The following is an 18,643-nucleotide window of genomic DNA, read 5'->3' on the forward strand; positions in this document are numbered from 1 at the left end:
TTTAAATGACAGTGTTCAGGATGAACAGAAGCAGGCATGGTGATAGCATATATATCAAGGCAAACACAACACACCAGGAAGCGGCGTACCTGACTGAGTGCAAAATAGAGATGCTCGACAAGGGACAGATACAGAGAGAAAACAAAAGATCGAGGCCAGCCTTCTTTTGCACCAGCCCTCTGGGAACACTTCACAGCCGTGGCTCTGTCCCCTCAACTCTGAACACTGATTGAAAAGAAGTGCAAATGACATCGCAAAGCACAAGCACAGATAAGAAAACATGTTATGCAAAAATCACGGCTGGCAGAAAACTGCTTACTGCCTAGCCTTTCAGAGTGAAACTTTCTTTTATATATTTCAAGAATTCATCTGCCTTGAAGAATATCAGATTAATTAACCAAGTAAAAGCAAACAGGAGCATCTTGTACATTTAACGTTATATAAAGCATAGACCAGAGAGCACAAGTTTCCTTTTTCTTCACCCTTACAGACCACAGCCAGTTTAATGCATAGAGATTTTCAGCCATGACTGGCAGCAACAGGCAAAGGCACGTGCCAAACCCTTGTCTGTGGCTCATCAGGGCAAGCCAGTTGTTACTTCAGCTTGGGTGACAGATACTTTGCTGCTGTAGGACTGCTGCCAAAACAGAGCTTCATCATCAAGTAGCAAGAGTAACATGGCAGAAACCCTGAAAGAATGCCACAAAACTTGAACATGAGCTTCTCAGAATACTGATAGAGACTAAAAGCCTTTTGGAGCATCCACAGAGAGAAAAAGACAATAAATCTAAAGCTGAACATAGTCTTGTGTTGGTTCTGTCTTATGTCTCTGCCAAATGAAGTCGTAGTGGTACGCAATAGAGACCTGAAAAAGTGAAAGCATGAGAGAAAAGCAGGATGCAGATTTTTCTTTGTTCTGGTGCCTTTTCAGCAATCTATTGGGCAAGTTCCCTCAGAGAAATGTACAAAACTCTCATCCCTATTTGCCAGAAATTGCAAAACATAAACCACTCTAATTTATATTAGAGTATAATCCAAAAGCTACAGTAATGGGTGGGCTCATTCTATTATCACATAAAAGAACATAAGAAATTGAAGGTGCAACTAAAGTCAAATCACATGAGAGATGGGGAGTGAAGAAGTAGGATGAAGTCACCAAATCATACCTTGCAACCTCTACGCATATTTGGTCACGATTATTTAATATATTACATTGAAAATTCCTTCTCAAATCTTACTACCCACTTGTGCTACATTGGTATTTTTTTCTGCTATCCAAGTAAATGACTGGCTAGTTGCTATCAATTTTTTGTTTTGTTCATTCTTTTTTGTATGTTTGATTGACCCCTTGGAAGTAGAATCTGCCTAAACATTCATCTCATTATTTTTATTAGCTGCCTCTGTATAAGATTAACACAGATATGTGCACATTGAGCACCCTCAGACAAACACATCCATAACTCCAAAATAAACTATCCTGCTAATTGACCTTCTCACGGTCTGGAAATACTGATACCAATGAGAAACCTCTAGTACAGTGAGATACTTTCTGCACTGGGAGAATTCAGTCCATTTTTTTGCTCCCCTATTCCTCCACAGAGCCCCTGATCCCCCTTGGGTTCCTGCAAGCTGGTAAATGTGGTACTGCAGGAGAAAGCTCAGTGGACTGATAAGTTCTCTGCCTGTGCTGGTCTGAGTGACTGTTGCATTTTTTTTTGGATGTATAATAAATATATTAATCTGTCTTTGGAATTTATGTCCTCCCACTGAGCACTGACAGTGATTGTTTTATAGATTATAATCTCTTCAAAACAGGATTTTCTTGATCTCAGTTTCTCACATAGTGCTAAGGATACTGCAATGTTTAGTGAATAATAGTATCAATCAATCAATCAATCAATGTGTTCTGATATCTCTCTCTCTTTCACCCCCCTCCCAAAATTTAACTGCATACCTACATAAAATGCAAAATTAAGTTTAGTCAGTTTTTGAAAATCCACTTCAGCCTCTTAATGGGACGTGCATTGCAAGGGAAGCTGTTCTGCCAGCATTAATTCTATTTTCAGTGGGAAAACGCTGAAGGAGCTAGTCTTTGGAAATGGTTGGAATTCTTGTAAGTGGAATTCTATCATATAAAATTAGCGACCATATAAAACATTTATTGCCACAGAGATACTATACAGCTGCTTGGATCTGGTTTTGGTTTGTGTTTTGCTTTTTTTTTTTTTTTTTGTTCACCGTTTATTGCCAGCATCTTCCTTAAAAGAAGTATTCAGCTAGTTCTTAATATGTAGCCTACAATATAACTGGGCTCCCTCCTGTGTCTGCTGCAATAGTGGCATTCCCTCAGAGTAATAAATATTCCCTATAGGGTAATTAGGTTTAGGCATGATTGTAAATGCAAAGTTCAGGAGGTTGCCATTAATATTATCTTACATCCTTATTTCCTGTTGTCTTCATAGCTTAACATGTTTACTCTTAAATTAGAACATAATTAGCAAATCATATAGCTCATTTTTACTGAAAATAGCAGCTTGGCAAAATGTTTCCTATCATCTGGGCCTGACCTTCCCACAGCCTGCATATCCTGGAACAGCACATTGTAATAAGAGAAATCAGTTATTTTGGATCTAGGCCAAACATTAATTTAATTTCTCTGGCTGCCCCCCTCCTTTCTAGCTCTTTGCCCTGCTCTCCCCGGTAACACTCACATATGTGAGTTGAAGTTAAGAAGTTGCAGTTGGTAAACAAAACAAAGACAAAACTGCTAAGAAGTTAATGAAAACATCAGTAAGTCATAGCATCTGGATCTCATCATCCACCTCTGACGTAAGAAAGATGTCCAGATGTTAGCAGAACTGTAGCAGTTGAAATATTTTGTGAGCAAGGCTCCTTCCAAACAATTAGATGCAAAGCAGTTCAGCACTTTCAGCAGATTTTAGGAACATTTCAAATGTATGATGGTCTTTCAGATATGTGAAATGTCTGCTGAGTGCCAAAAGAATGTACAGTCTGGGAATCAGGAGCCCCACTTTTGGGAAGTGCATATGGACGTTCAAAGAGCAGGAGAAGACGAGGCCTCCTGGTTGTCTATCATAAGGAGACACTTCTACCAGAGAGATGATGCTGCTTATCTTGTGGTATCCAATGTTTAAGACTAGAGTTTAAAAATATCCACAATGATGAATTACAAAACTAGGCCAGGAGAGAGCAGACCATAATTTTCATCTTTCTCACTAATTTTTAATCCTGATCTGACAACGTGTACCACACACAAGTCTTGCATACTGAAAAGTATAAAGGATGAGGCTAGGTTTCTAACAGGTGGCTACCAGGTGTATATTTTTTTGCCCTGTGATGTCCAAGCTGCCAGATGGAACAGTGATGTTTTCCACGTTTGGACCTTCGTTCTCTGTTTGTGGAGTGACATGACTGCTCGGTTCCTCTCAGACGTGTTTTGCAGGCTGCTCTGGGCACGTTCCCTCCCTCCTTGGCCCATGTTTATAAAGAATCAGGTTGGAATCCCCAAGAAAGCAGTGAAGTTATTTCTAAAAATTCCTAATTGCTGAAGTGTCCTGGGACTGAATTCCTCTTTTGCACATCCCTAAAATCCAAGGCACAGGATGGAACATGGGGTTGCTGGCTGATTGCTGCAGTTCTAGAATGAGCTACAATGACTGGGGAAAAACAGAACCCTGAAAAAAGGGTGTATTTCCATAATCCCCTCCAGCTGTTGTAACTTGAATGCATGAGGATTTTGTAGCAGCCACTTTCATAATATGGTTAGCATACTGTGTTCTTCTTATTGTAAACTTGGACAAAATAGTGCCATTGTTGTAGCCTGATCACAGAAATGACTGTGGAGCTCCATGAAATAAATGTTTTAAATTTCACTAATGGAGGAAAATGTGAAAGTCATAAATAAAATTTTCTGATCGTCCTGTCCGCCAACACTATAATTTAGTTCTGCCATATGAAAATATCCATTATAAATACCTAAGGTGACGGAGTATGGGCACTTTCTTTTCCCTACGAGTGCTCCAACCTCTATTGGTATCAGACTTCAAATTAGAAGCACGAGGGTGTTAGAAACAAGACATTCCAGCAGCTGAAAATAAGCAACACCAGAATCATGCTACAAGCATCTATGATCTTTCTGGCACTTCTCTACATTTTGGTATGGATAGTGAAAAATTATAAAATAGAACATGGTATAAGAACCTAACTATGCATTCAATTCCAAATGCCATTTTGAATGACGATTTTGACTGCAAGACTTTGCCTTAAATAAATTCCAGACATTCCATGATAAAAAAAAACAGTGCTAAAAAAGGCATATAATACTCTATATTTTTTTATTTAAGGAAATTTAAGGTGGTAACATTTTCAAAAAATAGACAAACATATGCTGTGTATGAAATAGATTATTCTGATCATAGTTGATGCCTGAATTTGAAAGATGTGAAGAATGATAAATCACATCACTGAAACCGATATTTTCCCTAAAAATTGATTATGCTACAAGTTTGCTTAGCAATTTCATGGATAAAAACAAAGCTCTTGAGCACTCTCAAAGGGAGGAAACTTTAATATAATAAAGGTATTTAACCATTCAACCAAAACAAATTATTATTATGTTTTGCATTGGATATGCTGTACCTACTTTATTTATACAAATAGCTTCTTTTGTTATCAGACAACTGTTATTTACTGTTTTACTGTTTCTCTTCCTTAAATTACAGTCTGTTTACAAGTACATATCAAATCAATATCTGATCATTCTCTACTTCATGGCAAGTGGCTATTTTTAATATTTATATAATAGCTTGAATAAAGCATCAAACCTATAGGAGGTTGTCTACAGATCTGGGGTCAGTCATTTCCTAAAAATGCTATTGTAGCCAAATAGCGACATATCTGAAGCTATATATCAAGTGGTCTCAAGCTCTATAGCATATCAGTTTTCTAAAACCTAATTTCACCTACACACACTATAAATCTATTTCTCCCATCTCAGAACAAAGCAAATGCTTAAAGCAGTAATTTGTCTTCTGCATAAGTATAAATTTTAGAGAGAGATAAAACATAATGCAGAAAGCTTCACCTTAACCTGGGGCTTCAAAAATTTGCCAAGGATGAAAATTCCTTTCCTAACTTTGTTTACTTCCTATATATGTGTGTGTGTGTGTGCGCGCATATATAGATACCTGGAAAGCATATAAGCAATAGCTGGGAATTGTTAAAAAATGAGGAAGTCCTATACTCATATATTCAGTCCGTAAAAAGGCATATTTTAAGGCATCAGAGTTAAGGGGAAAATATAAGTGATGCTCCCAGTGATCCTAGACAAGTCATGCAAAGATTGACAAGGCCAGTAGTAAGAAAAACTTAAATAATGGTATAATTCTAGCTAATCATCATAAATTAAAAAATAAAAAGTCTACTCAAAGAGAATCTCCACAAGTAGATTCAAAATTAACCTAACCTTTATTAAACACATGAGAACTGGATAAAAGCTGACTGATAGTCTTCTGAAAGGAATCTAAATGGAAAATAATTCTTTGGTGGAATTACTTTTTCTCCAGTCCCAGAATTCTCTCTGTGGCTACATCTTTAGCAATAACTTACAAGGACATATATAATCTTTGCAGATAATTCAAACACTAGCAAAGTAGGCATAATGAGAAGTTGTCTGTAACAGATCTTTGCAAATGAGTAATTTTTCACTTCTTTGGCAATAAATAGAAAAAAAAATATGGCAAAAATCCACTTTATTTTTAGTGGGCCAAAAGGTACAAAATGAGCTTAATTCTCATATTGTGACATTTTAGTGAACTTTAATTAAGGAAAAAGAATTATATAATTGAAAATTATATATGGTAAGTAGGTAAAGAAATGATAATATAATTTCAAATTGAAAAGTTGAAGGTTTATTTTTAACCAAATAAGTAATGTTTTTCCGCAGACTTTCACTGACTAAGCCACTGCCACAAAACTGGCAATTATTCATGAAACCCAGACTACTTACACATCTTTGTGTGTGTGTGTGTGTCTATAATACCAGCTATTTCAGAAGACAGCTTTTTCAGCATGAAAAAAAAAATTAAAAAAAGAAGTATATGGGTAGCCAGTCATACTCAGTGTCTGAATGTGTGTTCGAAAAAACACTGGTGGTAATGCGAACTCCAGGATCTTTTAGTCATGTCGTATGGCGGACATAATGGGTCTTAGTACAATGCAGATGAATGCTACACTGGGTCATCTACAGTCTATCATGCAGATAATTCAGCCAAAAGTGGAGGCACTAGAGGAAATCTGTCTACAATGTTTTGAGAAGAAGTATGTTTCAGAGCTGAGAATGATGCTTCTTGCATGCTCTGGGGAAGCTCACTCTGCACTGCTGCCCTTCTTATGCATCAAATCCTGGTCTCTAATGAGAGTCCTGTCCACTGAAGAAGTGAGAACGTGCTTCCCTTTCCCGCTTCCCTTTCCGAGCTGAGGATGTGGCCTGACATCAGTAAGGGGAATAAAGTGGGAATTCCCAAGGAAATATTTCTATTTCTCATGAACGTAGTAAGAGCAAAAGTTACCATTTTTGTATTATCCAATTAGGGAAACTGGTAACTTGACTCTCATTCTGTTTTCTCATTCTTTGCTGTTTATTTCATTGCCTCAAATTGTATCCCATCTCTGCTAGGCATTTTTGATGCTCTAGCAATTGAAAATGCTTCTGTTGTGTTTAGTGATTCATTTAGTGATACGTTTTCCACATTTTAAGATCACCAGACATGACTGTAAGTATGCGTCTGTATTTTCTTTTTCTATGTAAACTAAGAAAGAGGAGAAAAGACATCGAGTGGGAAATCATGAGCTGTGCTGCCATCAAAAGTAAGTTGACCATGATATGACTACACCAAGCTGCAACCCACTGCTCCTCAGGACAGGTATTGTATAAATATGTACCATGTTTATACAACATACCATATATACACAGTAATAATAGTACATCATAATATGGTATAATAATATACCATATATACAAAAGCGTGCTTGGCCCCAGCTGGCTGAACCACAGGCTGTTCTGCCGCGTGATGAGATGGGACACGTAGTAACTCAGCCCTGGTGTTAGGGTTCAAAAGCAATATGCAGGTGCCACTCTGTGGTATTCCATCGTGGCCAGGGTAGGACAGCACACAGGTGATCTGAGAGGACAGTCCGTATTCATTTGCATTCCTTTACTGCACCCGCTCAAAACCAAAACATCTTTAGCTACAATCTTTTAGTTCCATGCAATTTTAATAGCATTTTAGATACTTTTGATACTTTTGTCCAAGACTAATGCTACCTTTCTTTTGTGCGTTAAGACTACATGATGTAATGGAAAAGATGTTTTTGATGATATTTTCCCGGGGTATTATAGGAGGTAGATACTACTGCCTGTTCGACAATTACATCAGATTATATTGCATGATTTGCTATTTCTGTGTGCAGGTTAGCAGTTTTTTTTAAAGCTAAAATAGTTTTTGGATTACTTTTTTTTTTTTGAGTATGCCATGAAGAATGCATATTTCACATTTTCTTCTTTCTTTTACAAATATCATGTGCTTTTTTAAAGGTGTGTCTGATAACACAAATTACTGATCTAAGTGTATTTCTTATTTCAGTGTCATGACCCTTCTTTAGCATTTTTAAGCAGTCAGCAGTTTAAACTGCTGATATTCCAGAGAACAAACAGAACAGCAACACAACTTGTTGCTGTTTTGTTTCTCTTCCTGAATCTCTGTTGTTCACAAAGTTTTTTCAGGAATACACCCCTGATATCTGCTCCAAATACATACTGCACTGCTTATTGGGGTTTTTCTGACTTTCTGACTGACAGCAGCCCAAACATACTAGTGGACTAACAAGCCTACGTCACCAGCATAGCCTGGAAAATGGAACTGTCACTGCTTTTAAGGGTCCTCTGACATCTAAGCCTTGTATTGATAAAACTGTGACAGCTCATAACCATCTGCCAAGTAGAATAAAAACATGCCGAACCTTATCAACACAGCTTAAGAGGCTAAAGGGTTCACGTTCACTCCTTGTTTCTAGGAATGTGACAGAGTCTCAAGAAATATAATTAGCAGCTGTCTATCCCCCAAATATTTGACAGTCATATGCAAGGTTAAATATATATGTTTATCAAGGCCTTTCTGTATCCTGATAAAACCTGCGTATTTTCTTATATAGGTCACATACAGAAGGTATAAACTACACGTCATTGTATGCTTTCCTATGTGAAATGATGAGAGGAAAACAATTTTATAGAAGACAGTTGGTAGTAGTTGTCTTATGTGGACACAGGCCAGAGATATTTGGAGTCTGTTGATGCACATGCCATTCTGAACTTAACTATAAATTAAAAAGCTTACTTCAAAGCATTCACATAAACATCTCTAGCAGGTGGAATGGAAACAAATGCCAGGGTAAACAAGTGTCCAGCTGACCAGGCAACAAGCAGATTAAACAAAGGCTGACTTGATCCCACCAGCTTCCCTTTTATAGATTTGTGTAACGTCCATGCCTTTTTACTCAGAATGTCTTTCCGCTCAGTGCTCCTTCCAGTGGAGTTTCAGAAACGTCCCGAACATCAGGACCTGCGTTGTGACTGCTGCTCCATGCCCTGCAGTCTTTAAGCTACCAAAGAAGTCCAGTTTTCTAACACACCTTTGAAAGATGAAATGGACTATCTGCCCGGTTTGGTTTGTCATGGAACAGAGGTTAATGCCTGGCACTTTCACAACACTGCCATGTTTGTGACTAACTGCTGAGCACTAGAGTAAATGTAATGTCCCGATCTCCTGTGACCAAGAGGAATTACTTTAAAACAGCGATAAAACTGAGGTCCTCTGCCCAGGAAACTGACTGTCCTTTGCCACCTATGGGAACAGGCATGGAATTTATCCAGCCGCTAACACAGTGGGTAGAACAAGATTTTTATGAGTTGCTTTAATTTAAAGCAGGTTTCTGCCCCTGTGTTTCTTTATGGGCCATGATCACTCACTGCCTGCTTACCTGATGTAATCAGTTTTGGAATGCACGTGCCATCACCTACGTCTGTTATGCACTTAGCTGCTCTTATTGCTTCAAAACATAAGTTCAGGAGAATGATGTAAAAGTTCAGTTTACATTAGTGAGCCATACGGTCTGCCTCTTGGTCATCTCATCTTCGATCTTATCATTATTCACATTTCTCCTCCCTCCTTCCCTCTCACCCCAACCCCCCCCCCCGGGATAAACTGCCCCCACTGTAAGCATATAAACAAACCAAAGTGATCCCTCTGGCATGTCACACCCATTATGCATTTCTGCTGCCTTGTCTGAAGTCTCTAAATGCCACAATAATAACAGTAACAACCCCAGCAGGGTGAATAAGAAACATTCAATCTAACAGACAAACAATAACAGAAGAGGAAAATAAAGCGAGTTAAATTTTCTCCTGCAGCCCTCTATTATGCTTTGCCTCGGGTTTTTGAGTCTTTGCAAGTCAAAATAAAAATGAGAGCTGTAACCGTATAGTTGGTTGGTAATTTATATCTCAGAAGTCTAGCTCTGGCATACCTGACACTCACTTGGAGCTCACAGCACTGAAATCCTTGCCAGAGGAAATACCAGTAATCGCTCAGTGCACAGCCCAGATATTCCAACTGACACACTCCTTGGCTGCAAAACACTCCATAACGCAAATCACTGAAGCACATCACAGCAGTAAAGCACAGGATCTGACCTAACAGCAAAATAAAATGCTTCAGCACACTTCAGTCTGAGGAGTTTGCACCGAAATGTCAGACCAAAATCCACTGCTCCTTTTCTTTTAACTGATGTTTATCTCATCTACTTAAAGGAGCACATACAGTCCCGCTGCAGGCATAGCACCGAAGTAACTGACACAGAAACAAAAAGCTGGAGAAATACTTAGAGGCAACATCGACACATTATGCAAATGATACCACTAATTACCATTATTGATTAAGGTCCCTTACGAATCTTTAAATATGCTTATGTAATGTCCTTCTCACCTGCCAGTCGTCTGTCTCTCGTGTTTTTCCAGATAACATCCAAGGCTCTAGCAGTGGAGTCCCTGATATGATCACTAAATGATCTTCTCAGAGGGGCTTTCACTGGGTGATGCATAATGCAGATTGATCACACATCCAAACGGCTGTAGCTTGGCCCCGGGAAAAAGGGCATTCTTTGCCCAGGGATCTCTCTGAATTTCCCTTCGCCAGGCAGGCAGGTTGTTACTTTATATAATTTGTCGTCAGCGTTGTGGAGCTTTTCCTTGAAGAGTCAGGCATTGCAGTTCTCACTGCGGATGCAGGAAAGCTCAGACTGCAGCCAGCCTGCTGGAAAGCTGCCAAAACCTTACATCTGGAACAGTTTACAAATGAGCTAACGATACAGTCATTTAGATTTGGGGCTTTATTTGTGGATATCTATAGGATTCTAGCTTCCTGTTTAATCAAATAACTTACCAGGCACATACTTGCATGCTCATTTATTAGGATAATATTTCCCTGCTTAACTGATATTTCAGGTAATCTTTCATGTTTTGACGTGAAAAAGGTAAGAAATAGGAAAGAGATAAAGTAATTTTAAGCATCTGCAGTTTAGATATTTTATCTTGTTACCATATTTTTCTTGCATGTCACCCTATCTGTGGCACAGAATAGGGCCTGATTCTGAGTTCCCTATATGTAGTACTGCAGGAGTGTACTGTACAGGAGTGAAGGGAAGGAGATATAAAAATGAGAGGAAAAGGAGAGAAAAGGGAGCGGGAAACTAAGCCTCTGCATCTTTGCTGAATGGAAATATAAGGTCCAATATGTAAAAAGTTTATGCATGTAACTGAGATTAATAGTCACAGTACATGAAGCCATTTGACCTTGCTTATTTTGACCTTTTTAATTGTTTACTGTGGCCTGTGGCTTTCCTGAGGGAGAGAGGGAGGAATAAATCTGAGACTGTTTGCCATCCTAATATTACGTATGGTAATGTGTGGAGAGGTGAGAGCTCCCAGCCTAAAAACCTAACCCCCTTTGTTATCAGGGAAAGCAAGAACTGTTGAATAAAGTTGTCTTCATGTTAATTCAAGGTGGAGTCCTTCATTTTTACAGGAACTACAGGTATTAGAGTCAGATACCATTATTTTCCTGAGAAGTATTACGTTATCATTAAAAATTGATTGATTAACTTCTCACAAGTTGGCACACACAGATCAAATTACAGAACCGCGAGTTTCAGCCTGTGGATTTCCACTCTCTTTGAATTCCTTCCTAAGAACTAAACAGTTTTTCTTTTCATTCTATACTAGATAATTTATTTCACACTTTCTTATTTGTTTTAAGGCTTTTCTGGTGCCTTCTCAGTTCCCTTCGTTTTCACTAGTTCTCCTTTCCTTTAAGAAAAATCATGATCTCATTCTGACAATTAAAAGAAATTTACGGGATTTGCGGTAGTGTAACTGAGGGAAGAATTGGCTCACCATCTATTTAATACAGATCATAATTTCTTCTCATCTAGGCCTTTGTCTTTTATCTTTATAGAGCATCTGCAAACACTAATGTCCTGTGTACATCTTTGAACAAAACCAACAGCAGCAAGGGATCTCTACATTACACCCCTCCTACATTTTGAGGCCGGATGGAGAAAGAAGCAGCCAGCTGTCTAGGGAAATTCGATGATATTACACACTCTTGAAATGCGTGGTTGTTTTTTGTTTTGTTTAGTCTTTTTTTTTTTCAATTATTCTGGCAAAACTTCCTTGTAGAGCAAGTGACAATACTTGCATAGGCAAATGCTGACATGATGATCAGAGCATAGCCTATCTATCTACTTTGAAACATGTACACCCTGTTCAGGAGACATCTACTGTTGCTATTATTATTATACTTTTCTATTAGTGACCAGCTCAGAAGAGCACTAGTTCATTTTTAAACGCGGATGCAACGAGCAATATCTAAATGTGGAGCTGAATGAGTCTACTTCTGTATTTCAGCTGAGTACCACTGTCAGAGGAGAACGGAAAGCAACAAGGGACAAGGCAGTCTCAGAAGATAATTTTAACTACCAGTGGCTATGTCTATGTTACCAACAACGCGGCCCAGAAAGATTTGATTTATGCAGCTGAATAAACGGTACCAAGGTTCTGACACGTCTTGAAGTGGGGCTACTTTGAACTAGGTCTACCTGAGTTTCAGGAACTGAATGAATCCTCATCAGGGGTTGGAGATCACTGGTACACTACCAGGGTGCATCTTCTGGCTTAGTTTCATATGAAAGCCATTCAGTTCACATGCTCCAAGACTGTGTGGAGATATGAACCAAAAGGCAGTGTTGGGAGATCCTTTTCAAAAGCATATGCTTAGTCCAGGTTACATATCAATAAAAACACACACCTATCATTATTCATTTTGGCAGTTAAACCAACTTTTTAAAATTTAAAAATAAAAAAAAAGCAATATATGTATTGTTGATCAGAGTTTAAATCCTTGAGAGTTATTGTGGGTTCTGTTACACATAAAGCCATGTGTAATATGTCTCAAAATATTTAAAACAGTGCAACCAGTTCAACAAAATGGGCTGGAAAATGTCAGAATGACCCAACAAAGGACAAAGGAGGAGTAAAGATAAACTGTAATAAAGCAGAGGAAGATGGCTAAGGCAGGCTGCTTGTTTGATGTCACAACACGTATAAATGGATAATCTAAGTAAGATTGTGTAAAGAATTTAGTTAAATGTCAGAAAATTCTTAATGGACCATGGATAGAAAAACAATTAGGTATAAGTAGGCTAGAAATACAGATAGGAAATCAAAGAACATTAATTTTAGAAAAGTGTAGGCTAAGAGATCTAATGGGGAAGACAGTTAAAAGCAAATATAGACAATCAAAGAAGGAAATTTGAAATGCACAACATTCACTATAGTCATGAAACAAGATAAGAGTTTGCCATGCAATACAAAAGTATAAATTATTTTTAAATTTTGTTGAAAGGAGGCATCAGAGCAGACCTGTGGTTCAGTCTGTATTCTTTTGTTACTTAAATAACATCAATTGTGGATCAAGGCACTCGGTTTTGGTCTGGACCTCACAATACCCAAAGGATGCTGAAAAGGCATCCACAAAACCCAACGCGCTGGCATACTGACAACTGGTGGCAGCAGGGCCATGGTGGCAGCAGCTCTTAGTTCAGTGCTGGGAAACACTCGTGTGTGTGTTTCCACACACTCAGGGAAGGCTGCCGAGCTGCCATGGCTGCTGTGCCATTATCTGAATTTGCTGTTGAGAGCCCTACACTGCATCTTGGGCAAGACCGTCCCGTGTTCCCAGACACGTCTCTGTGTTTGGAGAAATGTTACTGCCCAAGTGATGCTTGCCTATGCAGAGATACTTTTCCTGTCAGCTCAGACATATTCCCTCTCCTGTTGCATGTGCAGCTGTTTGTGGGGAGATATCTACCTGAATCACAGGCCTGCAGTTACCTCCAGATTGTTTGTATGGAAAAACTCTCTCCATTTCTCTGATAAGCTCATGCTCACAGTCTGAACTAGGAGAGGATGCCATCAGTGCCAAGTATACATGTACAGACCGCAGCTGGTGAATTTCTGATGTCGGTCAACATGGAAATATTAGATTAATTTATGGGGAAAGGTGTTAAAACAAACAGTTAAGCTGAAGCACTGTGAATGACATTAAAGGAAAAAGGTTTTATTGGTGAGACTTATGGACTGGTAAAGAAAACGTTTTCAAAGAAAATGGTAAAATGTTTTGCTGCTCTATTTGAAGATGTACTGGAAAATCTCCTGAAATCAAATATCTTCCTTTAGCTGGCAAATGGCCTATGCACCCTTCCATATGTTACATTTACAATTCAATTATCTGTATACAGGTACTACAGCAAAATGTATACAAAAATAAGCAGTTGTAAACCCCCAACCAGCATCTAAGTTAAATTTATGATGGAGCTGTATCTCTTGGCTTCACTATGTCTGGAAATTTAAGGAAGACCACCAGCAGGCACAGGTTTTGTACGTGAATAACACTCATGGTTATCACAGTCATAGTACAGCCAATACTCCAGCTGTCTTCCAGAATTATTTTACTTTATTCAGTATTTTCTGTTCAATGGCTGATATGAAAAAACCCCAAAGAAATTATTCTGCTCAAAGAGTAAACTGGATGGATCAACAAAGGTGTGTGCTGGACTAAAAATAATGTCGGGAATCCGAAGGAGAGGGCTCTGTTACAGACAAGAGGGGAATGCAGCAGCCAGTGTTCGGGGAGAAAGGTGACAGTACACCCTCAGGAAAGAGGCAGCCGTGCACACGTGCGGAGCAGCATGCATGCCCAGTCTTTGTGGAATTCCGGAGGCAAATATTTACAGGGGCCAGTTCCCTACCTGCCCGCCCAGCCGCCTGGGAGCCGGGCTGAGCCCTGCCCTCCCAGCACTCCCGCCAGCCAGGATCGGCCCCACTGCCGCTGCTCCCGGGACAGAGTTTTTCCTGTTACCCAGGCCTAACCCACCTCTGGATTGCAGCCACTGACTTCTCCCACTTCTCTTTTCAGAAATATTTTTAGAAATGTCTTGTTAATGTAAGCAAAGTTATGCCTCTCCAATCTGTTTCTCAAGGATGGATCTACTTATATGTGAAGTGATGCTCATCGTTCTTAAACACATTCTTCTTAAACCAGCCGAGGGCCCAAGGCAGACGCTAATTCCCTATAACCTTACCACTCCTCAGCAGTTCAAGCTGAAGGATCTAAGCTTGCCAAATATATCTGTTTTCTGTCCTTTAGTGGTTCTGTCCATACTTTGGTCTGCAAAAATAACATTAAAGATTCTTTTTCCTCTTTAAGGCAAAGAACAGACAGAACACATCAGGTACTAGGATGGATGGGAATGGTGATCTCCCTTTTAGTTCTCGCAACATCCAGCTCCCAGGAAGTAAACAGTTATGCAAACCTCACTCTCTTCAGGCTTGCTCAAAATGCATCAACTTCCCTTTTGAGTGTTTACGAATGTGCAGATTCTTATGTTTATCTCTGGTTCATCTGTGTGATTCTGGCCCTTTGAGTCTGGAAGGATGCATGCATCCAAAATATGCATAGTCAGTCAGAGACACATCATTTTTCAAGCACGCAGCCAGTTTCAGCTTTGCTCTGACTTCTGTATCGGCTGCGACAAATGGTGTGGCAAATTCAGACCATCTTCGCTGGGTGGCCTATGCAGCTTGCCTGACCTGATGCATGCAAACATCTTTCCCTTGTTACGGAAACAGAAAGGTAATGCTATAACTCTCCAAAAGTATCTCAAAACAAAAGAATGAGTTGAATTAAAAATGCCTGCTGAGGACATAGCATGTGTCATTGTTTTATCTCTCAGCAGATGTCTCCAAATGCTATGTAGGAGACCAGACTGGGAAAGAAGCCCTTTGAATTTTGACTTTGACATGTGTTGCTTTCTGAAGAAAATCTGGTACTGCAACATGTGCAGTATCTGAGAAATCTGATACATATCAGATCTTTAGACAAGAAGCAGCCACCAATCAGAGCAGACTGTAAAGATTTAGAGGCATTCCTACAGAAAGATAGGCAAATAAAATGGACTTTGTTAAAACAGAAAAGTTTCAATAGAAGTTTGACAAATGTCAATAGAATGTTTCATATGACAAAGCCACATCCTTATTAAATTTAATTTGGTTTTTAAAAAATATCTCTGTTTTTCAATGAGATAAGATAAAAATATTCAGAAATTTTACTTAGCACATAAGAGCCCTTTTGTAAGGATGCAAATGGCTGGGCAATTCGTCTGTCCCATGGACCACTTTCCAGTGCTCAGCTTTCCCATGACTCTTCAGGTAGCAGCCATGGGAGCAGGTTGTAGGTGGAAGGACTTGACCTTGTCATTATCATTTCCTTCCTCCCATCACAGCAGGAAGGGGGACGAGTATGTAACACTGTGGTATTTCTAAAGAGACACTTTAATGAAAAAAATCATTCCATGACAAGTTTTAGGCTTTTGTTCCAAATTGAGAATAAACATTTCAGAAGGACATTATTTTTCTCATTTCTTGCACTAGGAGTGAAAAACAGCATGTTATGGAAGCCCAGACCTCCAGACTTGGAAGGCAGGCAGGGTAGGGGTTATAGTGAGGAAGACTATTCTCTCTTCCCGTGTTTTGGCCTCCTACTTAGATGATACTGTGGGAGAACATTAAGATTCTTTCTTGTGTCAAGTGTCGCTGCATGATATTGATAAAAGAAAGTAAAAATATATATTATTCATTGACAGAAAAAAGCATAGAACAGATTAGGAGTCTTCCCAATCCATAGACTAGATTTGTCTGCTGATTTGTGCATGATGCCCTCTCCTCTTCAGCCTCTCCATTTCTTTTACTTTTTTCCAAACTCCCTTACAAATTACTCCTTGCTGCTGTTTCTCTCTTCTGCCTTCTAAAGACTGCTCCATCATGCTTTGTGCAGTTTCCTCCCCATTCTTGTCCCAACTACTTCCTTCTCCATCATCTGACCTCTGGTTCCTATGGCCGGCTGCTCTCCTCTGTGTTGCTCCCTTCACTCCTGCCTGCTGGGGTGGGAAACAGCTTGCGAGTATTTTGTATCAGTGGGAGCATTTCTTCACTGAACAAAACAGACTGGAGCTGCTCTGCATCCTGTGGTCACCAGAGATCCATATAAGATAATAACAAAATTTTGTGTGGTGGCTGCTGCAAAGCTGCTGATGACATTGAGTGCACAATTCAACCCTAGGTGACCCTGTGTCCCACCATGTTTTGCTCTTTTAAAAGTGCCCTGTGCCACATGTCAACACCCTGTAGTTAACCTCTGAACAGCCTGGGAGCTAAATGGATGCAGTCTGGAGAAGTAATAGTAAACCATGTAACAGATAGAGAAAGTTTCCCAAGTTTCTCCGTGGATGGAAAGAGTGCATTGCCTGCTCTCCCTGCACCGTCTGCCTCCCCATGGCAGCAGAGGTGTGGGGAAGCCCCAGGGACAATCCTTCCTTCCAGGTTACAGTCATTAGCTCTGTGCACACTGCTTTTCTAAACTGTGCAAGCTCTACACTCTCATGTCATGGCTCAGATCTGTATTTCTGAACAACAAGCATGTTTAAGTAGGAAATAAGCCTCACAAATCCAGCTTCCCTAGCAGCAGACCATGGTGCAGACCAAAATGACTGCTGTTGCTTTTGTGGTCTTTTTAACATCTAAACAACTAGACTTCTTTTGGTGAAACAATGAGATCTTTTCAAAATATCTACCTTAATTGCCTTTTGTTGTGTGATAAATACATACTAATGGGTTTATGTAGACCAAGTAGGATAGCTTATTATACTTTTATGACTTTGAAATTAAATGTGATCCCAAATAAACACTAACAATATTAAACAAACTTCATGATGTGATTATGACCCCTCTTTGCAGATAGCCCCATAGCTTAATTGGAGTTCTGTGCACTTCAAAGCGCAAGCTTATCTGGCTGTTTCTGAACGGCTGTCTCACTATCACTGTGTGCGCCAAAAATAATAAATAAACCAACACAGGAAAGCAGAACACATTTCTAATCACATTCGTAAATACAAAATACTAAGAAGTAACTGAATAACATGAAAGAAGATATACTTCCAGTTGCACATTGCTTCATATTAACCTTCTTTTTAATGTAACTGGTTATAAACTGTCCTTACGTCATCAGAAAATCCATGCTTGCTCCTGCTGCCAACTGTTTTCTGAAATACTGCATTATAATGAGAAAAAATGGGACATTTAATGAATACTGGTGCTATAGTTTAAAATTCAAATGAGAAAGGAAGTGTTAAATCTTCTTTCTGTTTAGTCATATGTGGGGCACCTGCCTAGAGAAGTTTATGGAAATATTAATCTATAGGAGTGTCTAAACACTTCCAAATACCTAACTTGAGCTGTAGAACTTTGTCAGTTGTATCTCTTTCCTACAGAGTAGTTGATGGCAATAGGCTGCAAACTGGAATTGGTTTTCAGCATTAGCCATCTGTTAGGCTTTACCACAGCAAAACAGTATTAAACAGCATTGTTTCCTCCGCCTTCACAGTGACCTGACATGCAAATGGCCCATACTGAGATATCTTTTTGTCAGTTGAGTAATACATTACAGCTTGAGTGATTCCATCGAGGGATTATGGCAAGATGAATAAAATTTCATGAAACAAGACACATGGCCTAAAGTACTTCTTCCTTTCTAGTGGAAATGTAAAGTTGCAGTAATAGAAAATTGCACATCCCACCAAAAAAAACAGATCACAAACTGCCCAGTGCTTCCCAAACAATCCCCTATTGTTACTCCTTATTCAAATTCTGTCTTTATATAATCTTCTTTCATAATTAGCAATTTTCCTTCCTTGTCTTCTGCTTTTTTTCTCTCCTGCTCTCTGTTTCTCTCTCTTCTGTTCCTGTCTACTTGGTTGTACGAAATGGTGAGTTCCTTGTGTTAAAGGTCTTCCTCTTTAGAAATCCCTTGTACAAAATGGCAGAATATAAATAAGACGTTAAAGAAACAACATCTTTGAGCTTGTCTGCAAAGACAAACATGAATGTTAATTGTGA

General features: G+C 39.2%; 1 protein-coding gene across 4 annotated transcripts in view; it reads right to left on the reverse strand.

Annotated features, from left to right (window-relative positions):
* DLC1 (DLC1 Rho GTPase activating protein) overlaps positions 1-18,643 on the reverse strand; it is a 224,739-nt gene that overhangs the window by 92,377 nt on the left and 113,719 nt on the right. For 2 of the 4 annotated variants that reach the window (XM_086612527.1, XM_086612526.1), the window contains exon 1: positions 10,062-10,161. The exons of the other annotated variants lie outside the window; for them this stretch is intronic. The gene's annotated coding sequence lies outside the window, so the exon portion shown is untranslated. Of the gene's footprint in view, positions 1-10,061; positions 10,162-18,643 lie in introns of those variants that run through there. 4 annotated transcript variants of the gene reach the window in all.

Source organism: Tauraco erythrolophus, chromosome 5 (assembly GCF_009769465.1).
Source record: "Tauraco erythrolophus isolate bTauEry1 chromosome 5, bTauEry1.pri, whole genome shotgun sequence".
NCBI classification, from domain to species: domain Eukaryota; kingdom Metazoa; phylum Chordata; class Aves; order Musophagiformes; family Musophagidae; genus Tauraco; species Tauraco erythrolophus.